The sequence below is a fragment of the Calliphora vicina genome, chromosome 2, assembly GCF_958450345.1.
Source record: "Calliphora vicina chromosome 2, idCalVici1.1, whole genome shotgun sequence".
In the NCBI taxonomy this organism is placed as follows: Eukaryota; Metazoa; Arthropoda; class Insecta; order Diptera; family Calliphoridae; genus Calliphora; species Calliphora vicina.
This window is the reverse complement of record NC_088781.1, coordinates 56,803,268-56,823,822: the sequence shown is the minus strand read 5'-3', so window position 1 is coordinate 56,823,822 and position 20,555 is coordinate 56,803,268. Positions and strand designations below refer to the sequence as shown.

Genomic DNA, 20,555 nt, shown 5'->3' with positions numbered 1-20,555 from the left:
TCCGTCCGTCCGTCTGGTTGGCTGGCTGGCTGTCCATATAAACTTTGTGCGCAGAGTACAGGTCGCAATTTTGAAGATATTTCGATCAAATTTGGTACATATTATTTTTCGGCCCAAGGACCAAGCCTATTGAAACTGGCTGAAATCGGTTCATTATTTCACCTAGCCCCCAAACAAATGTCCTTCCGAAATTGGACTTTATCTGTCATAAATTTTTAATTTATAAATGTATCTCAACAAATTGCGCTCCAAATAAGTTTTGAATATACGAAATTCATGTCACCAAATTTTGTTACGATCGGTCCATAATTAGTCATAGCTCGCATTTAGACCCGCTTACGAAAATCACTTTAACGTGCATAAATCGCTTAAAAATGTTGGTATACTCACAAAATTCAACATAGTAAACTTCCATATAGACATAAATCACACGACCTAATTTCATGGTGATCGGTCCATAATTGATCATAGCCCCCATATAAGGTCCACTTCCGAAAATCACTCAAAAATATAAATCATTGAAATTTTAAAAGAAAAATGTTTTTGCTCTTTTACTTAGTGTAGGGTATTATATGGTCGGGCTTGACCGACCATATAAATCATTGAAATTTTAAAAGAAAAATGTTTTTGCTCTTTTACTTAGTGTAGGGTATTATATGGTCGGGCTTGACCGACCATACTTTCTTACTTGCTTGATTTTTGTAATAGTGAATATTTTTGGGGTTGCCGCCTATTAAAACAAGGAAAAAACTGAATAATTTTTTGTCATTCGGACAAAATATTGATTGAAAAAGTCGTTAATTTTTCCGAGAGATTTGTGCCACCTTAACCCTTAAATGCATGATTTTTACTTTTATTTTTTATAAAGTATCAAATATTTAGTTGATTATTATTTATTATATTTCATTTAGCTTTAGTTTGATTTAGAATTTCGTTAACTGAAACTTTTCGTACTCCATTTGATTTTTCTGAATTAGAATCTGAATTAGTATCAAGCTTATATTCGTCTAAAATTAAGTTGAACTAGAATGTAGACAATTGGCAAAATTAAAGGGTTAACGATAAATTTTTACAAAAAGTTTGTACCTTTTGCTGTAACGGAGCCAAATCTTGTTTTGAAACATTATTTATATCAATATCACTGATAATAAAAATGTAAACAGCATCAGTCATTTTATACCCTCTACCACCAAAAGTAGTGAATGAATAAGCATAGCGCACCCATAAGGACCATTTCCGAAAAAGAAATTAACCTTAATAAATATTTAAAACATATCGATATCAAAATGAAATTACACACAGATCAGTAATTTGTATCCAGTAATCATACTACTTAATTATGTGAATATAGGTACATATTTAACCATAGCTCCTATATAAGGTCCACTCCCGAAAAACCGAAAATGGAGTGAAAAAGAAAATTGTACTTTTTCTCCTAATGGTACTTTTTATACCCTCCACCACCATAAGTGGTGAATGGGGTATATATAAGTTTTTAATTCCGTGTGTAACATTGAGAAATAATCATCTGAGACCCAACAAATTATAAATATGGGGCATTTCATGTCAAGTGAACCAACTTTCGAAATCGATGTATTCCGATCGGTATGAACCAAGGTTAGTTATATTGGATAGTAACTCAGATACAATTTTTCAACAAGATCGGTCGAGAACTCTCCGAGTTAGAGGGGGTCAAAGTTTGACATTTTGGTCAAGCAGGTGTTTTTTTCTTATCCATGTAACTTATTACCTATTGTTCTTAGCAAAATCTGTTCCAAATAGTTTAGATAGCTCTTTCTTCAATCTTTCAAAAAAAATATTTAAAAAAAAAAATACAAAAATTTTAATATTTTTTTTTCCGAAAAAAATAAAACTTTTTTAAAATGGGCCCTGTTTTTCTTAAAATAAAGCTTAGATATTTTCCTAGAACACCTATTTGGTCGCTTAGTGGGATATCTATCAAAATAAATATTTTGTAACTCAAAACATAAAATTTTTTACTTTTTTCGCAAAATCAAAAACTATGTTGACTTTTTTTTTTCAAAATGGACCCCTTTTTATTTTTTTTTAGCTCAAACAAAAGCTTACATATTTTCCTTGAAGACCCTTTTGGTCACTTAGTAGGATGCGAGTGGGATATCTATCAAAATAAATATTTTTTTTTTGCTATAAAGAAAGCTTATGTCTATTCCTTTTAGATGGCTTAGGTCGGTTAGTGGGATATATATCAAAATAAATGTTTTGTAACTCTTGACTAAAAAAAAAAAGTCAAAAATTGTAAGTCTTGAGTTAAAAATATTTATTTTGATAAATATCCCACTCGCATCGTACTAAGCGACCAAAAGGGTCTTCAAGGAAAATATCTAAGCTTTTGTTTGAGCTAAAAAAAAAATAAAAAAGGGTCCATTTTGAAAAAAAAAAAAAAAAAAAAAAAAAAAAGTCAACAAAGTTTTTGATTTTGCGAAAAAAGTCAAAAATTTTATGTTTTGAGTTACAAAATATTTATTTTGATAGATATCCCACTCGCATCCCACTAAGCGACCAAATAGGTGTTCAAGGAAAATATGAAATGCCCCATATTATTGATCATTATGAAATTCTAAGTTTGATTGAGCTATGTCCGTCTGTCTCTGTAAAACACGCTCACGTCCAAAATAGACAAACAAAATTGGTAAACTTGCAAGCAAAATGTTTATTGTTCTCCTAAGCAGTTTGGTATTGAAAATCAGCAAAATCGGTTCAGTGGAACCAGAGTTATGAACCAAAATGTGAGACTACCTAAAAAATGGATAATTTTATCATATTTTTGGTTACTTGTGTAAATATATTGCAGATAATTCCATAAAACATTACACACGTTATTTTTATAATAAATGAACTAACTTTGGTGAACATTATAATAATCGGTTCATGATTTCTCCTAGTCCCCATACAAATTTCTTCAAGAAATATGGTTCTATAGTCTATAAATGCCTTCAGAATTGCAGTATCCATACAAAATTCAGCAAAAATAAGTTTCGTGCTAAAAGAAATCACAACACTAAATTTTTTGTGGATCGGCCCATATTTGACCAAATCCCCCATATAAAGTTCACTTCCGAAAATCACTTAAATTAGCATAAATAATCCCCATATATACCAAAATCGCTATACCTAATTCTATGATGATCGGCCTATAATTGGCACGACCGAATATAGTTCTCTTACTTGTTTTGATTCACATTTCTTCACTTTGATATGTATGTATTTATTTATTATTTGAACAATTGTCTCTCATACTGAGTTGGAACTAAAGAAAAAAAAAACACAAACAAAAATTTGATTTTAGTCCCCCTAAATTAGCAAAAAACTGACACTGTGCGCCGGGTCCAATGAGGTCATTATGGTCCGTCGTACAAAAATAAATTGGAATACGCCCGTGCGAAATTTTAAATCAATCGGTTTAGCCAGTTAGAAGTTGCACATTAATTTTAAAAATATTTTGATTCTGCCGAACTGTGCAGCGTATGAGTAATATTGTTCAATCATAACAAGTATACTCAAGAATAATAAATTAATATGTATAGGGTTTTACAGTAAAGTCGATGTTGATATCGGCCATGTTTAATGCAAGTTACACGATTGAACAGTACGTCCAAATGATAAAACTTTATCAATTTGAGCGAACATTATAACGTTAGTGACGAGTAGGGATGAAAAAGTTGATACGATTGTGTTTTTTTTGACACTATTTCATATCTAAAAGTACCTTTGTACTCCAGCATTTGATACTTTCTAAAACATTTCAGTATTTTATGGTAAAAAAGAAATTTATATATTCCCATAGATTCAGAGTTATTTGCTGTTCGATTCAGTTTTAGCTTTATAAAAAGTACAACTTCTTAGCAAGAGGACCTCCAAAATCGGAAAATATCCTTTATTCTTGGATATCTCAAAACAAAGCCATAGTGTGGAGGGTATTATGCGTTTGTGCAGATGTTTGTAACGCCAAAAAATATTAGTCTAACACCCACCTTAAAGTATACCGATCGACTTAGAATCATTTTCTGAGTCGATTAAACGATGTCGGCCGTCCGTCCGTCCGTCTGGTTGGCTGGCTGTCCATGTAAACCTTGTGCGCAGAGTACAGGTCGTAATTTTTAAGATATTGCGATCAAATTTGGTACATATTATTTTTTCGGCCCAAGGCTATTGAAACTGGCTGAAATCGGTCTATTATTTCACCTAGCCCCCATACAAATGTCCTTCCGAAATTGCACTTTATCGGTCATAAATTTTTAATTTATAAATGTAACTCCACAAATTGCGCTCCAAATAAGTTTTATATATACAAAATTCATGTCACCAAAGTTTTTTGCGATCGGTCCATAATTAGTCATAGCTCCCATATAGACACGCTTCCGAAAATCACTTTAACGTGCATAAATCGCTTAAAAATGTTGGTATACTCACTAAATTCCACATAGTACACTTTCATATAGACATAAATTACACGACCTAGTTTCATGGTGATCGGTCCATAATTGGTCATAGCCTAGAGTGGTCCAAATGCTCAATCTAGCCGGAAAAAAGTATTTTTTTTAAATGTTTCAAAAGCAAATTGTTTGTATGGTAATATGTTGACAAGTGTCCATAGTACATAACGGCATATTTTTTTTTCTTTAAATAGCTACACTAGCATTGGTACATTGCTTCAAAAACAAGTAATTGCTACTTTGTTAAAAAATTAATATCTCAAGCAACATTTAAGTGTGAAATTGTCGTCAAAAAATAATAAGAACAATGAAAAAAAAATTGTTGATGTAATTAATATAAGAAAGGTAAGAGTAAAAATCACTGTTTAAATTTTTCATAAAATATGTTTTGTTTAGAAAAAAATGCAACTATGTATGTTTTAAATGTGAAATTTTTGTTCAATGTCCAAATTATATTAGAATTTCAGATGGTAATTTAACAGAGTTAAGCTTTAGTTTTTATGTTGTCGTCATCTATATATATGTAGCTTTTTAATGTGTAAAAAATTAACTGCCACTTTTTGCCTCCACGATTTTTATTTTATTTAGAGTTTAACATGTCCCTTACAAGGAAGGAGCTGTATTTTTATTTTTAAGGTTGGCGTGGCATTTCGCCCATCTTAAATTTTTTAATGAATGGTATCCTTTAATTCCTTCCACACATACACAGAAAAAAGTTTCAACATAAATATTATGATTTGATTTCATTGATTTCAATTCATAACATTTATAAATAATTTCTTAAATATTAAGATTTTGTGAATAGTCAAATTAAATCTAGAAGGCTTGAAGAATATAATTTCAATTTCATTTATATTTTATGTTGTTGAAAAGTGTTTGAAATTTTCCTTGGAAAATTTTTTATTTATTTTTATGATTTTCAGCTACAAAATGAGCAAATATGCGCGAAATTGATTAAATCTTTTTAAGGGGATGATATGCTTAATGTTTATTTATATTTCATTATGTTTAATGATACGTATTTTTAATTTTCAGATATTGTTGATTCATCTTAAAATATTGGCCAATATATGGCTATTATGCAAATAGTTTTGAATTAATTCATTAGATAATGCAATTTATTATAAAATATTATTAAATTTATGCAAAAAAAGCAAAAATTTCCGTCATGAACAATTTTATAATATTTATGAACATGTTCTTAATCTGAATGAAAAAAGTTTGGGAAAAAAAAGTCAAGTTCGATTAATAATATTTATTACAAAATTCATTCCAATTATGAATTTTTTTTTTCTGTGTACAGAAAGACGGTGTGCAAATTTCAGGAAAATCGGTCCAGCCGTTTCGCCATTTATAGGCTTCAAACAAACCCACAAAGAAACAAGTAAGAAAGTATGGTCGGTCAAGCCCGACCATATAATACCCTACACTAAGTAAAAGAGCAAAAACATTTTTCTTTTAAAATTTCAATATTATTATGGGAGCTATGACCAATTATGGACCGATCACCATGAAATTAGGTCGTGTGATTTATGTCTATATTAAAGTTAACTATGTTGAATTTTGTGTGTTTACCAACATTTTTAAGCGATTTATGCACGTTAAAGTGATTTTCGGAAGCGGGTCTATATGGGAGCTATGACTAATTATGGACCGATCGTAACAAACTTTGGTGACATGAATCTTGTATATATAAAACTTATTTGGAGCGGAATTTGTGGAGATACATATATAAATTAAACATTTATGACCGATAAAGTCCAATTTCGGGAGGACATTTGTATGGGGGCTAGGTGAAATAGTGGACCGATTTCAGCCAGTTTCAATAGGCTTGGTCCTTGAGCCCAAAAAATAATATGTACCAAATTTAATCGACTCAGAAAGTGATTCTAAGTCGATCGGTATACTTTAAGGTGGGTGTTAGACTAATATTTTTGGGCGTTACAAACATCTGCACAAATGCATAATACCCTCCCCACTATGGTGGTGTAGGGTATAAAAATGTACAAACAAAAACATACATTCATGCCCAAAAAATTTTTTTTTCTCAAACGTACAAAGTTTTATGTCGATACGGCTTTTCAAAAGACTTTTTTCCGGCTAGATTGAGCATTTGGACCACTGTGTAGCCCCCATCCGAAAATAACTCAAAAATATAAATTATAGAAATTTTAAAAGAAAAATGTTTTTGCTCTTTTACTTAGTGTAGGGCTTGACCGACCATACTTTCTTACTTGTTTTATTATCTTAATTCTTTTACCCAAATTGACAAACTAAAATGTAATCATTGTGTTTTGCATGAGGAGCCCCTTTTGAATGTCAAGACAAAATTTTGTATTTCCCGCCCCTTAACTGAAAGGGCAACACTGCTCCTGTCAACTTCTGTCGAAATTTGAACAAGCTGCGTCATTAATTTGGGTGTTTGTGACAGACATTTATATCAGACTACCGCGTGACTTGAGGAGAAAATGTAAAAAGTGAATTTGTGTGCTCATTAACCATTATTTTTTGTGGTAAAACCCGAAACAATTGAAATAATTCACGATATGATGTTGGCCGATCGGAGATTGAAAGTGGTTAAGTGGTTTAAAGTTTTAATGATCACTTGGGTATGGGAAAGCCTTCCTCAAAAACGTGTGATTCATTCAAAATGTCACAGATTTATTGACCTGCCCTCGTACATAAAACTTAATTGTGGTGTATTTTATTTCGATACCATGATGTATATAGAGATTTTAACGATAATCAAGAGTTTCGCTTATGTGGGCTAAGATCAATTTTTAAGCATTTTTATAATTTTTTTTTAAATTATATTTAAAAAGAGTGTTTAAAACTGACTTGTGCATACTACATTTATGCTCGGTAAAGTTTCGTTTGAAAAGAAGAAGACTCATTTACCAGTATGGCTCTTATCAGGAACATATTAATACATAAATTAACACTGTCCCAGTTTAAAACAAAAAGTAAACAATGTTAACTGCAACTACAAGTTAGAGGGCATTTCGCATGCATTCGCAATGACACTTAGACCTGTTTAATGTCATCCCTCATTCGATCTCTTAGTCTCTGCGCTCTAAATAAATCCAGTTGAAGTGAGTTTTTTGGTTTTTTTTTTTTGACAAACCAAAAACAGAAACACAACTACGGCCACATTTAACTAAAACAATAAATGTTTAAATGTTCGTCGTTATACACACGAATTATACGAATTCTGTTTTGTATTTTCCTAAAGCGTTTGTTGTTGCTTCTATTGCTGCTGCTGTTGTTGCTGTGAATGAATATTTTTTTATATTTTTTTTAGCCACTTTTTCTTTAGACGAATAGACTACATTTACAAAGTAATGCAACCACTGTGTTTCAGTGCATTCGAAGACATCGGCGCGTTAATAACGTTGACGGTTAAATTTAAATTATAAAAAAAACAAACTCGAACAAAAAACTAAATTATAATATCAAACGAACATTTAGTTTTTAAAAAATTAAGGATTTTATATTTTTATACACTTTTTGTACAACAAAAAAATTAATAATTAGATAAATTGTGAGGTGAGTGTGAAATAAAAAACTTAATTTGAAAAAATAAAATATATTGAATGCAACAAATTTTCAGTGTTTTATTTAAATTTATATGGTTAAATTACCAAAAAATATTGTATGGTGTTAAAAAGTTTTGAGATTTCATTTTCAGAATCAAACAAATAAAAGTCAATGTTAAATTTGTTTGCAACCAAAATGTGTTAATGGCTTAAAATACTTTCTAAACTAATTAATTAACCTCAAATTCATAGAAATTATATTTTAAATATAAAGTGTCATTGGAGAAAAATACCAAACTCTGGAACCGAATAGCAAATATATAACAAATATACATATATTTAGGACGAGCTCTAAACAAATGAAATAAAGAGCTTCTAAACAACAAGTCTTATTTATAAAATTAAAATAATTCTAAGTTTTTAGAATATGAAAACAAATCATAAAATCTAAAGTGCAAAAATAAACATTTCGAAAAAAACTGAATTCAATATGAATAAAAAATAAAATTTAAAACTAATTTTAAAATGCATTTAAAATGCAGAAAGAAATTAACTTTTTCTGAATTCTTTAGAATTATGAAAATGTAATAAATATTTTCTTTCTAAAGGAAAAAATTCTTTAGAAATAATTTTGGTGAACAAAAACTTATTATGAACGTGAAATTGCAATCTGTAACGTGAAATGTCCAATTATGACTTGCGATTTAAAGAAAAATTATAATTTTTTTTATTAATGAGCAAAATCCAAACTACCCTGTTTCAAAAATCTACGTATTTCATAAGATTAAAAGTGTTTTTTATTTATAAAATGTAGGTATATTATTAACGGAAACGCCCACAAAGTTGTTTAAAAAATTCTCATTGAGAAAGCTTAAAGGTCACAACCATACAACAAGGTCACCAAAAACTGTTTCCCGATAACTTAGATAGATCGTTCAGTTTACATTTATTAGGAGCTGATGAAACTGCTCTTAGACAGACTATATTTTATTGAGATCGTTTAAAACAATTTTTTTATTACAAAACATTCAATAATCTTCAGAATTATACTAAACTATACTTATTATTAATTTATTTTTTAAAGATTATTTTATGTAAATTTGGAAATTATACAAAAATATACAGAATTCAATGGATTGTAGTTGTTAATCCTATTATTTAATTAAATATCTAATAAATTTTATGGAATATGGAAATTCCATGTTTTTTAATTTAGCATTTTTTACAAAGATTACAACTAAAAATCCTGTCTCAGATGGAATATTAAATTTTTGTTCGAAATAAAAAAATTCAAATAGAGCTTTTTTCACCCTCACAGTACTAAATTAACATTTTAAATTATTTTCATCTCTGTATACAAAATTCTCAATAGAAAAAACTTTTATACACAAAATTGTACAAAAATGTCTGTAGAAAAACTGTTATACAACACAATATCGCTACAAAAGTCTGTTATATACAATATTGTTGATAGATAAAACTTTTTTTCGCAATATTTTCGATAGAACAACTGTTATACAGATAATTTTGTATGGAAAAAACTGTTATACAAGCAATTTTGAATTGATTGTGTATAGATAAAATTGTTATACAAAAAATCTATAATAAACTGTTATACTAAAAATTTCACTAGAAAATACTGTTATACATAAAATTTTTAATAGATAAAACTTTTATTCACAACGTTTTCGATAGGAAAACTGTTATACATATAATTTTGTATAGAAAAAACTGTTATACAAACAATTTTAAATAGATTGTGTATAGATAGAATTGTTATAAAAAAATGTCTATAGAAAAATCTGGTATACAAACAAATTTCGATAGAAAATACTGTTATAAAATTTTTGATAGATAAAACTTTTATTCACAATGTTTTCAATAAAAAAACTGTTATACAGATAACTTTGTATTGAAAAAACTGTTTCAACAACATTTTGAAATATATTGTGTATAGATAAAACTGTTATCTGTACACAAATGTCTATAGAATAAATTGATATATAAAAAAAAATTCGGTAGAAAATACTGTTATTTATATTATTATTGTTAAATAAAACTTTTGTTTACAATGTTTTCGATAGAATTTTTTATAGAAAAAACTCTTATGCAGACAATTATCTGCAATAGAAAAGTACAAATAATTTTCTATAGAAAAAACTGCTATACAAGCAATCCAACCGCAAGATAAACAGGATTATCGCATCATTGTCTCTTTGCAACATTCCAAATTAAAACCAAACGAAAGAATTGAAGATTAATACGATAATAACATAAATAACATACTGAACATCTTTAAGGGCACCATACACTATCAAAATGCTTGATGTCAGTTTCATGTACGTGTAATTTTTAGGATTAATGCACACTTGCTGGATGACCCGTCAATCATGCATTTTGTTTATGATTTTGTGGTATTAACCTCAATAGCGCGAATACTATTTCATGTATTTAAAAATATCAATATTAATGGACTAATTATATCATGATCCAATGTAATGTAGTTATGGATCAAGACTTTGTTAAACAATAACTTGTAGTTAAACGACATATTTTCGAGTTAACACGATTGCAAAATGTCGGAAATCATTTCAAATATAGAAATCAACCTGTAATTTCAGTAAAAAACAGTGACAACACTTTGATGCAATAACAATTTAACATATATTTCAAATTAAAAATATAAAAGTATAAATTTTTTATTAAATTTATTTTTAAAATTTTTTTATATGTATGTTGTGAGTATATCGAGCCCTAACCGCGAAAATAACGTAAGCGCCAAAAATCAAATTTTATAGGAGAGAGTTTTTTTTCGTTTTTTTTTTCACGTTGTGCGAAGGATTTCTTTAAAAATTTGAATGTAGCAACAAATTTGTTTTGGAGCTTACGTTATTTTTACCGTCTCTATTACAGACAGGTGAGACTAAATTGTGGCGCATACGATAAATGCTTTACAAAGAAAAAATATTTTCTTAAGTTTCGAAAAAATATATTTTCTAAATTAAACATTTGTTATAAATCAAAGATTTAACATAATATAGTAGGTGCTTAGGAAATTAAGGAACATCTTCTTCATATGTTTCGTTTAAGGCGTCTTTAATATTTTGGGAATGTTTTAGGCCAATATATTCGTTATGAAAACATTGAGGAATACTATTTTTATTGCAAAGAGTTTTTATATCATTGAATTTATGTGACGAAATTTTTTAATTCTGTGTTGTATAGTGGAGGAGGTCCACGGACCGTAGAAGTATTTAAATCAATGTTAATAGTCTTTTCCTCGCTATTGTCTAAATAGATGTATTTAATTGTAATCTTATTTTCTTTGGAAGAAGCAGATCAAAAAACATTTTCTAGTTTAGAAAATCAGAGTGCTTTAATGATATACACTCATAACCGTAAGGGTTTGTTCTTGCACTTCGAATAACTGTAGGCCACTCACTAGGAACCCATACAGTTCGGTTTCGAGTAAATGATTCTATTGTGCTGTGAATAGAATCAACAGGCATCATGGTAAGACCTGGTAGTAAGTAAGTAATTTTAATAGATTTAATGAATTTGGATGATATAATGAAATAAGCTATCATAGTTAACATGGTTTTATTATGATTTTGCCAGGCACAGTTATCGCAATACAAACTTAAATCGTTCACGGTTTTCCGTTCGTCTAAAATAAGGAGATATTTGTACATTGCAGTATAAATTTCATTACAACATCGTTTGCCGTCTTTTTCACCCTATAAAAAACACAATCCATAAACACTTAAATTGTAATACTAATATTTTCTTGAATAAAACAGTGTAATATTTATACCCTACACCACCATAGTGGGGAGGGTATTATGCGTTTGTGCAGATGTTTGTAACGCCCTAAAATATACCGATCGACTCAGATTCACTTTCTGAGTCGATTAAACGATGTCCGTCCGTCTGTCTGACTGTCCATGTAAAGCTTGTGCGCAGAGTACAGGTCGCAATTTTGTACATATAATTTTTTCGGCCCAAGGACGGAGCCTATTGAAACTGGCTGAAATGTCCTACCGAAATTGTACTTTATCGGACATAAATGTTTAATTTATATGGATATATCCACAAATTTCGCTCCAAATAAGTCTTATATATACGGAATTCATGTCACCAAATGTTATTGTGATCGGCCCATAATTAGTTATAACTCCCATATAAGACCCGCTTCCAAAAATCACTATAACGTGCATAAATCTCTTAAAAATGTTGGTATACACATAAAATTCAACATAGTTAATTTTAATATAGACATAAATCTCACATCTCTTTTTCTTAGTGTAGGGTATTATATTGTCGGGCTTGACCAACCATACTTTCTTACTTGTTTTACTATGAGGCATATTCAAAACTTTTTGAAGGTCGAAACTAGCACATAAAAACAAAACATTTTCCCTTTGTTTTTGGTCCTTCAAAAAAATTCTTAAACTTAAATTCTTCTGTTTGGATTTGACTGCTGTCTAAATTTTTTCCTTGATCACATTTAGTACATCTATCTTTTTGTATTTCAATTTCTTTTGATTTTCTCTCTAGTTCTTCGGCTACTCTTACTTTCATTTACCGCCCCTTTTTGCTTTTATGTCGCTTACGTTATTTTTGCGGTAAAGCAAAAAGGTGAGTGTCGCTTACGATATAATTGAAATTGCGATATCTCTGTATATATAAAGACTTAATTTTCATTATTTCGTGTTTTGATGCGCACGAAAGTTTTCTATCGATTTTCATTAAAAACTCAATTTTAAAAAAAATTTTGCGGTTAGGGCTTGATATGTTTGTATATAAATAATGTCAAGCAAATCGAGTCAAAAGTTATAAGAACACCCTTTTGCCGTAGAGTGATATAAAAAGTGTTTTTTTTTTGGCATGATACATAAAATATTATTTCAAAAATTTATTTTATAAAAATTAATTTTTATTTCATAACAATATAACAAACTAGGGGGACAATTCATATTGGCTGCCAGCAATATGACCCACAAATATCGTCCATAAAAGAAAAATCTTTAAAAACAAAATAGCCTACATAGTATAAGTAGAAAAAATAGACAAACATAAAAGAAATTAGGCTTAAAATTTAATGATTTTACTTAAATCCCTGCATAAACAACTTATATTTGTTAAATAAAACTTAAACCGTTCAATATAAAAACTCGCAAAACTATGGAAATTTATTCAAATATTGTACAAATTCATTAAACATTAAAATACTCGATATTTATAAACTTAACCATTTTTTCCGGAAATCCTCTCATTAGAGATTTTATAGATGCTTCCGTTACCATTTTGGACGAGGTGGTCCACTTACGCTTAAAATCGTCATTTTAATGACCCATATGGTGGCCCTTAATAGACAAAATTTTCGATTGCCAGTATCACACCGCAGTTTGGAGAAAATTGGTAAAAAACATCATCCTGAAATAAATGTACATAATTGTCGTTCTAATGAGATATAAAAATTCCCCAATCCATTAACTTGTCTCTGGCCACTAGAACAAGAAATATAGGAACAAAATTGACATATTTTGATAAATATTAAAATAAAATCTCATTTTTACTTAAAATATATCCATATTAACTTGTATATGAGTTTTTGGCTTCGTAGGATATGACCAAAAAAATTAATTATTTAAACGGTAGTTTCAAAATTCGATTTTAAAATTTTTAAAAATTAAGTTAAACAAATTTCAGAATTTTTTGATCATTACGTTGGGATTTATTGAGAATATAATAGGAAATAAAAATATGAAAATATCTTATACATTCAGAGAAAAACAAATTATTTGGCCATATTTTGGCGAATGAGCTCAATTTCCTTACTGTTATGAATTTTAAGTAGAACCTATTAAGAATAAATAATTCTAAATGATAATTTAGATAATTCTAAATGTACTCTGAAAGTTTTACTAAAATTGGAAAACGGTTAACCTTAAATCGTGAAGGTCAAAGGTCAAATTTTCCAATGTTATGCGAAATGTTACATATTTTTAAGTCGATTTTGATGAAACTCAAGTAATATATAACATGAAGTCTAGAATTTATAATAGCAGCACAAAAATGGAAATTAACCCTTAATGGCACTTGGGGTTAAAATGACACCAAACTTTTAAAATCATAATCCAAACCATAGAGTGATACATGTAAACTCTCTGTTTTTGACTTACATTTTAATATGGAATGACCCATATAAATAAACATTACAGCTTATTTTTGCTTTTCATTTAAATGTGTATTCAAATTTTGGATAAGAATTTTGTAACTGTATTTTATAACTAAATTAATACAAATAAATATAATTAAACATGATTGACTACAAATCCAAATAATTTGAGCGTGAATAATGAATAATTTTAATTTGAAAATTAAAGAAAAAATAACTTAAATAAATTAAAAACAAATTTACCATAACTGTGAATTATGTTTATCTTGGAATTTTATTACAATAATTTCATTGTATTTTTTTGTAAATGTAAATTATTTCGTTGGTAATTTAAATTTCATAAGCAAGTGTTTTAGGAATTTATAAATTTGGGAAATTTTAAATCGAATTAAAATCTGGCAGATATTGTGTAGAGATAAGAATTATAAAATGTAAATCAAAATGATTCATTTGTATATAATTAACCTATAGTTTTGTCCTCGGATTCTACTGAGAATATTATTCACTATTCTCATGCTATCTTTACACTATTTAGATGTAAAGTGACATCTATCTGTCTAATCTTTGATGAAACATTAGCTACGTACTGTAGCGTATTAATGCACAAAAACTAAATGTTAATTATTATTTTTTTTTATCTCTTGTTTTATATTCGCATTTTTTAGCACAAGTTGTTTGTTTTTTTATGTTTTTTTTCTTTGCGCAAATTAAATAAATTATCGTATTAATAATAGTACAACTAACTAAACTAAACTGAAGCCATAATAATATTTGTGTGTGTCTGTTTGCTGGTTTCTATACTAAAATTTAAAACGCAGCCTGTATTTTGTTTAATTTAAATGTTTAAAGAAAAAAAAAACATAAACTTTTTATACATTGTGTCATTCGTTTATTCAATGCCATTTAAATCAAACTAAACTTGTAGATTTATTGAGCTAAATTTATTAAAGTAAAAGCAGCAAAAAGCCAATACAACGCAAAAAAATATTTCAATATTTTTAGAAAAAATACTTAACTAAACAATGAAGTTGTTTAAAGCTAAAAAAGAACTTAACAAAGTAGGAACATTTAGAAACACAGAAGGTTGTTAATAACCATTGGAGTCGGTCAGTTTGTGGTCTCATAGTTTAGCATGACAATTGAAAGTTTTGCCGTCGTTTTATATAATAATAACTAATAGTTATATTTATTTAAATTATATGCTTTAGAACACACGTTTATTGTGTTATCAAAGATATTTTCATTGTGTTCAATTTAGTTTTCCTTCCTCATTTATGCTACTGCACAGTGAAACAAACAATGTTTTATAAACTAACATGAATTTAAAAGTTGTCGGCCTCATAAACAAAGGTCAGCAGTACTATCAATTTTTCTATTTTTTACTTTTGGTTGCTGCTAAAAAAAAATATTCTTCATCTTTGGTAGTGTCGCATCTTTTTAACTTATCAGTAAAACTTAAACCATTTATTCTAAAAAATTACGCGCAGGTGTTTAGTACTTTTTGAAAATTTTTAAATTTTAGTACCTTTTTCTATTCATAATATTAATTAACGCGTAAAGAGCTATATTCGTCTGTGCCGACTCTTATATACCCTTCACCAAAATATGCTTTAAAATAAAGATTGAAAATTTTTTTTGGTAATTACACTATGCAACAAATGAAGACTTTTGGAAAAACACACGACCATGAGAATATAGGTTCGATTCTACTACCAAAGGGTAGTAAATCCTTATACTCAGTTTGGCGATTTCGGTGACCAATTTTTTTTTATGAGATTCTGATAATCAGTGGGCCCTCAAAAAAAGATGTCATCCGTTTTTGGGCAACAATCTTGATCACGAACGACCAGTGTTGCCAATTGCCACAAAAAAATTAATTTAGCCTTTAGCCATTTTTTTAGCCTTTTTTATTTTCATTTAGCCATATATATTTACTATAATGATCTGAAATTTTTGCTGTTGAAAATTAGTAAAATCAGTTCAAAAAAATTGGCAGGGATATTATGAACGTTATTTGAATAAAAATTGTTAATAAATATGTTAATATATATATAGGGTTAAAGAGATAACTTTTAACTTTATCTGGGCGATGTATTGACGTAAATATAGTACTTTAACAAATATTTTATAACACATGCCATGTAGTATACCGTTTTCAAAGACTACAATCCAACCAATTTAGAAAGAAAAATTCAGTTCATTATCGATAATAATTTAGCTATGATAATTTTTATCTAATCAAATATACAAAATTTACTTTTTTCCAAATTTAAATTAAATATTTATGTTTACATATTTTGGCTACCTTAGTTTTGATATGTTTACAAAATTTATGTTTTTGCCAATGAAAATCAATTCTGTCCGGTGACGTGTATAATTTTTAGAATATATTTTTTTCTGCATTTAATGAGAGGCATATTTGCCATATATTCACTTATCAGAATATTCTCAATCGAAGTTTTCACAAAGGATTACTTTATACATAATGCATTTTACAGGCCAGGTGATAAATACGAGGCTTTAAAAACATCGGCATATGATATTAAAGTTAAGGATCAACATACAGGAATAAATAATATTATTTTCTTGCATTTGAACGTGTGTTATATTCATAAATTTTTGTTTGTCTATTCGGCATAGCCAAATGTAACATTCTAAGTTGTTTTTTGTGTCAAATGTATGTATTTATTAGTAAAATATTAGTCTAACACCCACCTTAAAGTATACCGATCGACTTAGAATCACTTTCGGAGTCGATTAAACGATGTCCGTCCATCCGTCCGTCTGGTCGGCTGGCTGGCTGTCCATGTAAACCTTGTGCGCAGAGTACAGGTCGCAATTTTGAATATATTTCGATGAAATTTGGTACATATTATTTTTTCGGCTCAAGGACCAAGCCTATTGAAACTGGCTGAAATCGGTCCATTATTTCACCTAGCCCCCATACAAATGTCCCTCCGAAATTGGATTTTATCGGTCATAAATGTTTAATTTATATATGTATCTCCATAAATTCCGCTCCAAATAAGTTTTATAGACCCGCTTCCGAAAATCGCTTTAACGTGCATAAATCGCTTAAAAATGTTGGTATACACTCAAAATTCAACATAGTTAACTTTAATATAGACATAAATTACACGACCTAATTTCATGGTGATCGGTCCATAATTAGTGATAGCCCCCATATAAGGCCCACTTCCGAAAATCACTCAAAAATATAAATTATTAAATTTTAAAAGAAAAATGTTTTTGCTCTTTTACTTAGTGTAGGGAATTATATGGTCGGGCTTGACCGACCATACTTCCTGTTTTTAATTAAAAATTTTAGCCCTTTTTTTCTAAGTACGACCGACTTGATGTAATATATGAAAAAACATTAAAATTTTTGAAAGAAGGCAAGGTTTGTGGAGCTTCTGAAGAGTAAATATAAACTTTTTATATAAGTATTTGGTACTGATGAAAACCTTAGGACTTGAAGACTAATATTTTAGTGAAACAAAATAATTTTATATTTTTTTCGGACGTCATTTACCTTAAAAATTAAAAAAAATAGAATATGGTGATTTTCCATCAAGAAAAATATAAAATTTTAATTAATGTAAAAGTTTAACGTTTAAAGATATCATAACAAAATTTAGAACTAATATAGATCAATATGTCTTTAAGACAATGACATTGCAATTATTGTCATTCTTTGTTTTCCAATACCGAAATTCCTAAAATAGGGAAAATATATTCCAAAAACTGAGTTATTTTATAAAAGTATTTTGACGTTATTTACTGTGTGATAATAAAAAATCTTTGTATGTATTTATTTATTTATTTATTTATATTCTATTAACAATATAATTACAAATTATATGCTAATATTAAATGAGCAATGGCATCGTAGGCCTTCAGCTCAACACATATGTAACTTAAATTTAATGTTAGAGGTTGTTAAATTTTGTCAAATAAGTTGCATTTCTTTAGAAATTGATTAATTATTTGGATATTATTTGGAGAAGGATTGGATAGATATAATTTTGGATCTGTATTTTGAAAAATGTGCACTCGTGTGGCACTAAATTTTGGACAATCTAAAAGAAAATGGGATGGATTGGTTAAATTTGCAGTACAATTACAATATTTTTGGACATCGATGTTGAGTAAGTGTCCGTGAGTGATTCTCGTATGGCCAAGTCTTAGTCGGGTAAATTTTACTACTTCTAATCTATTAGTATCTAATGATGTTAGTTCATTTATTGTGTTTCTGCTGCAGTTGATTGTCTTATACCATGTAGAAGTACTGTTAAATATTAGGTTTCTGTCAATTATATTGAAGTGATTAAATATAAATTTGTTTGAATCGTTTAGATCAAAGTTAGAGTGAGTATAAATGGGAGATGTGACTGCGCTTTTGGCTGTTTGATCAGCAAACTCGTTTCCTATTATATTACAATGCCCTGGTAGCCACATGATTAATATATTTGGGTATTTATCTATTAGAATATTTCTAACGTGAGTAACATAAATATTATTATTGAAGATATTCATAATGGATTTAATTGCTGATAGAGAATCTGTACAAATAACAAATTTACCCGATTTAGATTTTAGGTGTAGCATGGCTTCATAAATAGCAATTAGTTCCGCTGTGTATATAGAGGTGTGAGTTGGGAGTAAGAACTTACTTATGACTTTATTTTCAGTAGTGATACTAAAAGATACAGAATTTTGCGTTTTTGATCCGTCTGTGTAAATAAATATATGGGACCTAAGTTTGTTTTTTATTTCGTTAAATAATGATTTAAATTGGAAAGAGCTAGTGTAGTTTCTTGTAAATTTTGACATTGAGATATCAAAAATATCTGAATTCAAGGCCCATGGAGGGTGGTTTATCCTTTTTGGAAAGTCAGCTTTTAGTGATATATTTAATGTATGGCATTTTTGTATTATCTGATAAAGGACTGAAGGAATTCTTGGAATTTTCCTAGCTCTAGATAATTTTAATACTATTTGCCTAAGGGGTGAAAAATTGTCGTATACAATTGTTCTAAAGAGTTTCGTTGTTAAAATATCTCTTTGGGTAATTAATGGTAAAATGTTTGCTTCGAACAAAAGGTTTTTTGTATTGGTAGTACGGAAGACTCCTAAAGCGCTCCGTGTTGCAGAATTTATGATTGTGTCTAATTTTCTTAAATCGGACTTAGGCGCAAGGCCGTAGATGGGTAGTAGGTAATTAATTTTGGTTAATATAATTGTTTTTATGATAGAAATGAGTGTTTTGGAATTGCAATTAAATTTAAGACTTGATAGACATTTTAAAACATTAAGCCTGTTAGTCAAAGATGAACTTAAAAAATTTATGTGATCTTTCCAGTTATAACTCTTGTTTATATAAAGGCCCAATAGTCTTAGTGTAGTAACTTCATTTATATTAAAGTTGCTGGACTGAATAATACACCGACAGTTCTTCTTTTTGCATATATGTAGGTATTTACATTTTGTACGCGATAGTGTGGCTCCAGAGAACTGACACCAGTTATTAATATTGTCAAAAAGACTATTAAGTTGGAGAACTGGATTTTTCTTATTTGATTTAATAATAATATTGAGATCGTCGGCGTATGCAGATAGGCTTATTCCCTTAGTAAAGGAGATTAGGCAGTATAGTCTATTGAATGCTATTAGGAATAGAATAACCGAAATGGGGGATCCCTGAGGGATACCATTCTGTAAGGTGAGTGGTGGAGAGTATTGTTTACCTATTCTTACTGTTATTTTCCTATTGGTCATAAAGTTAAATATATATTTCATAATTTTAGGTCCTACCTCCCATTCGACTAGTTGGTCTAAAACGGAATGAATACCTACTCTATCGAACGCTTTCAAAAAATCAAGTGATATGATTGTGACATGCTTTCGTAGTGATAGGGCATTCGCAATTTGGTAATCTACGTACAGTAGACTATCGATTGTCGATTTCCCCTTTTTGAAGCCAAATTGATGGTTACTTAGTAGTTTGTGTGATGTTACAAACCACCATAACCGGTTGGCTATAATTCTGTCAAGAACTTTAGAAATGCAGGGGTTGAGAGAAATTGGTCTGTAGGAATTGATCATAGACTTGTCGCAACTTGGTTTGAGAATTGGTATTATTATGCTGTTCTTATATTTTTGTGGAATGTAACTTGAAAATATATCATTAAAATGTTTTAAAATTCTTTTTTTTGTTGAAATTGGTAGCATTTTGAGCATTGGGTAGGATATTCTATCCATACCTGGGGTTTTACCACTAAGTCTGCATAAAACAGATTCAAGTTCGATAAGTGTAATGTGTTCCTCTATTCTTGCGGCACCTCGACATGCTATAGCCGCCGG

General features: G+C 29.0%; 1 protein-coding gene across 1 annotated transcript in view; it reads left to right on the top strand.

Moving 5' to 3' along the window:
- Positions 1–7,896: 7,896 nt before the first annotated feature.
- LOC135951599 (uncharacterized) overlaps positions 7,897–20,555 on the top strand; it is a 57,151-nt gene continuing 44,492 nt past the window's right edge. Inside the window, exon 1 of the mRNA XM_065501282.1 lies at positions 7,897–8,021. The gene's annotated coding sequence lies outside the window, so the exon portion shown is untranslated. The remainder of the gene's footprint in view (positions 8,022–20,555) is intronic.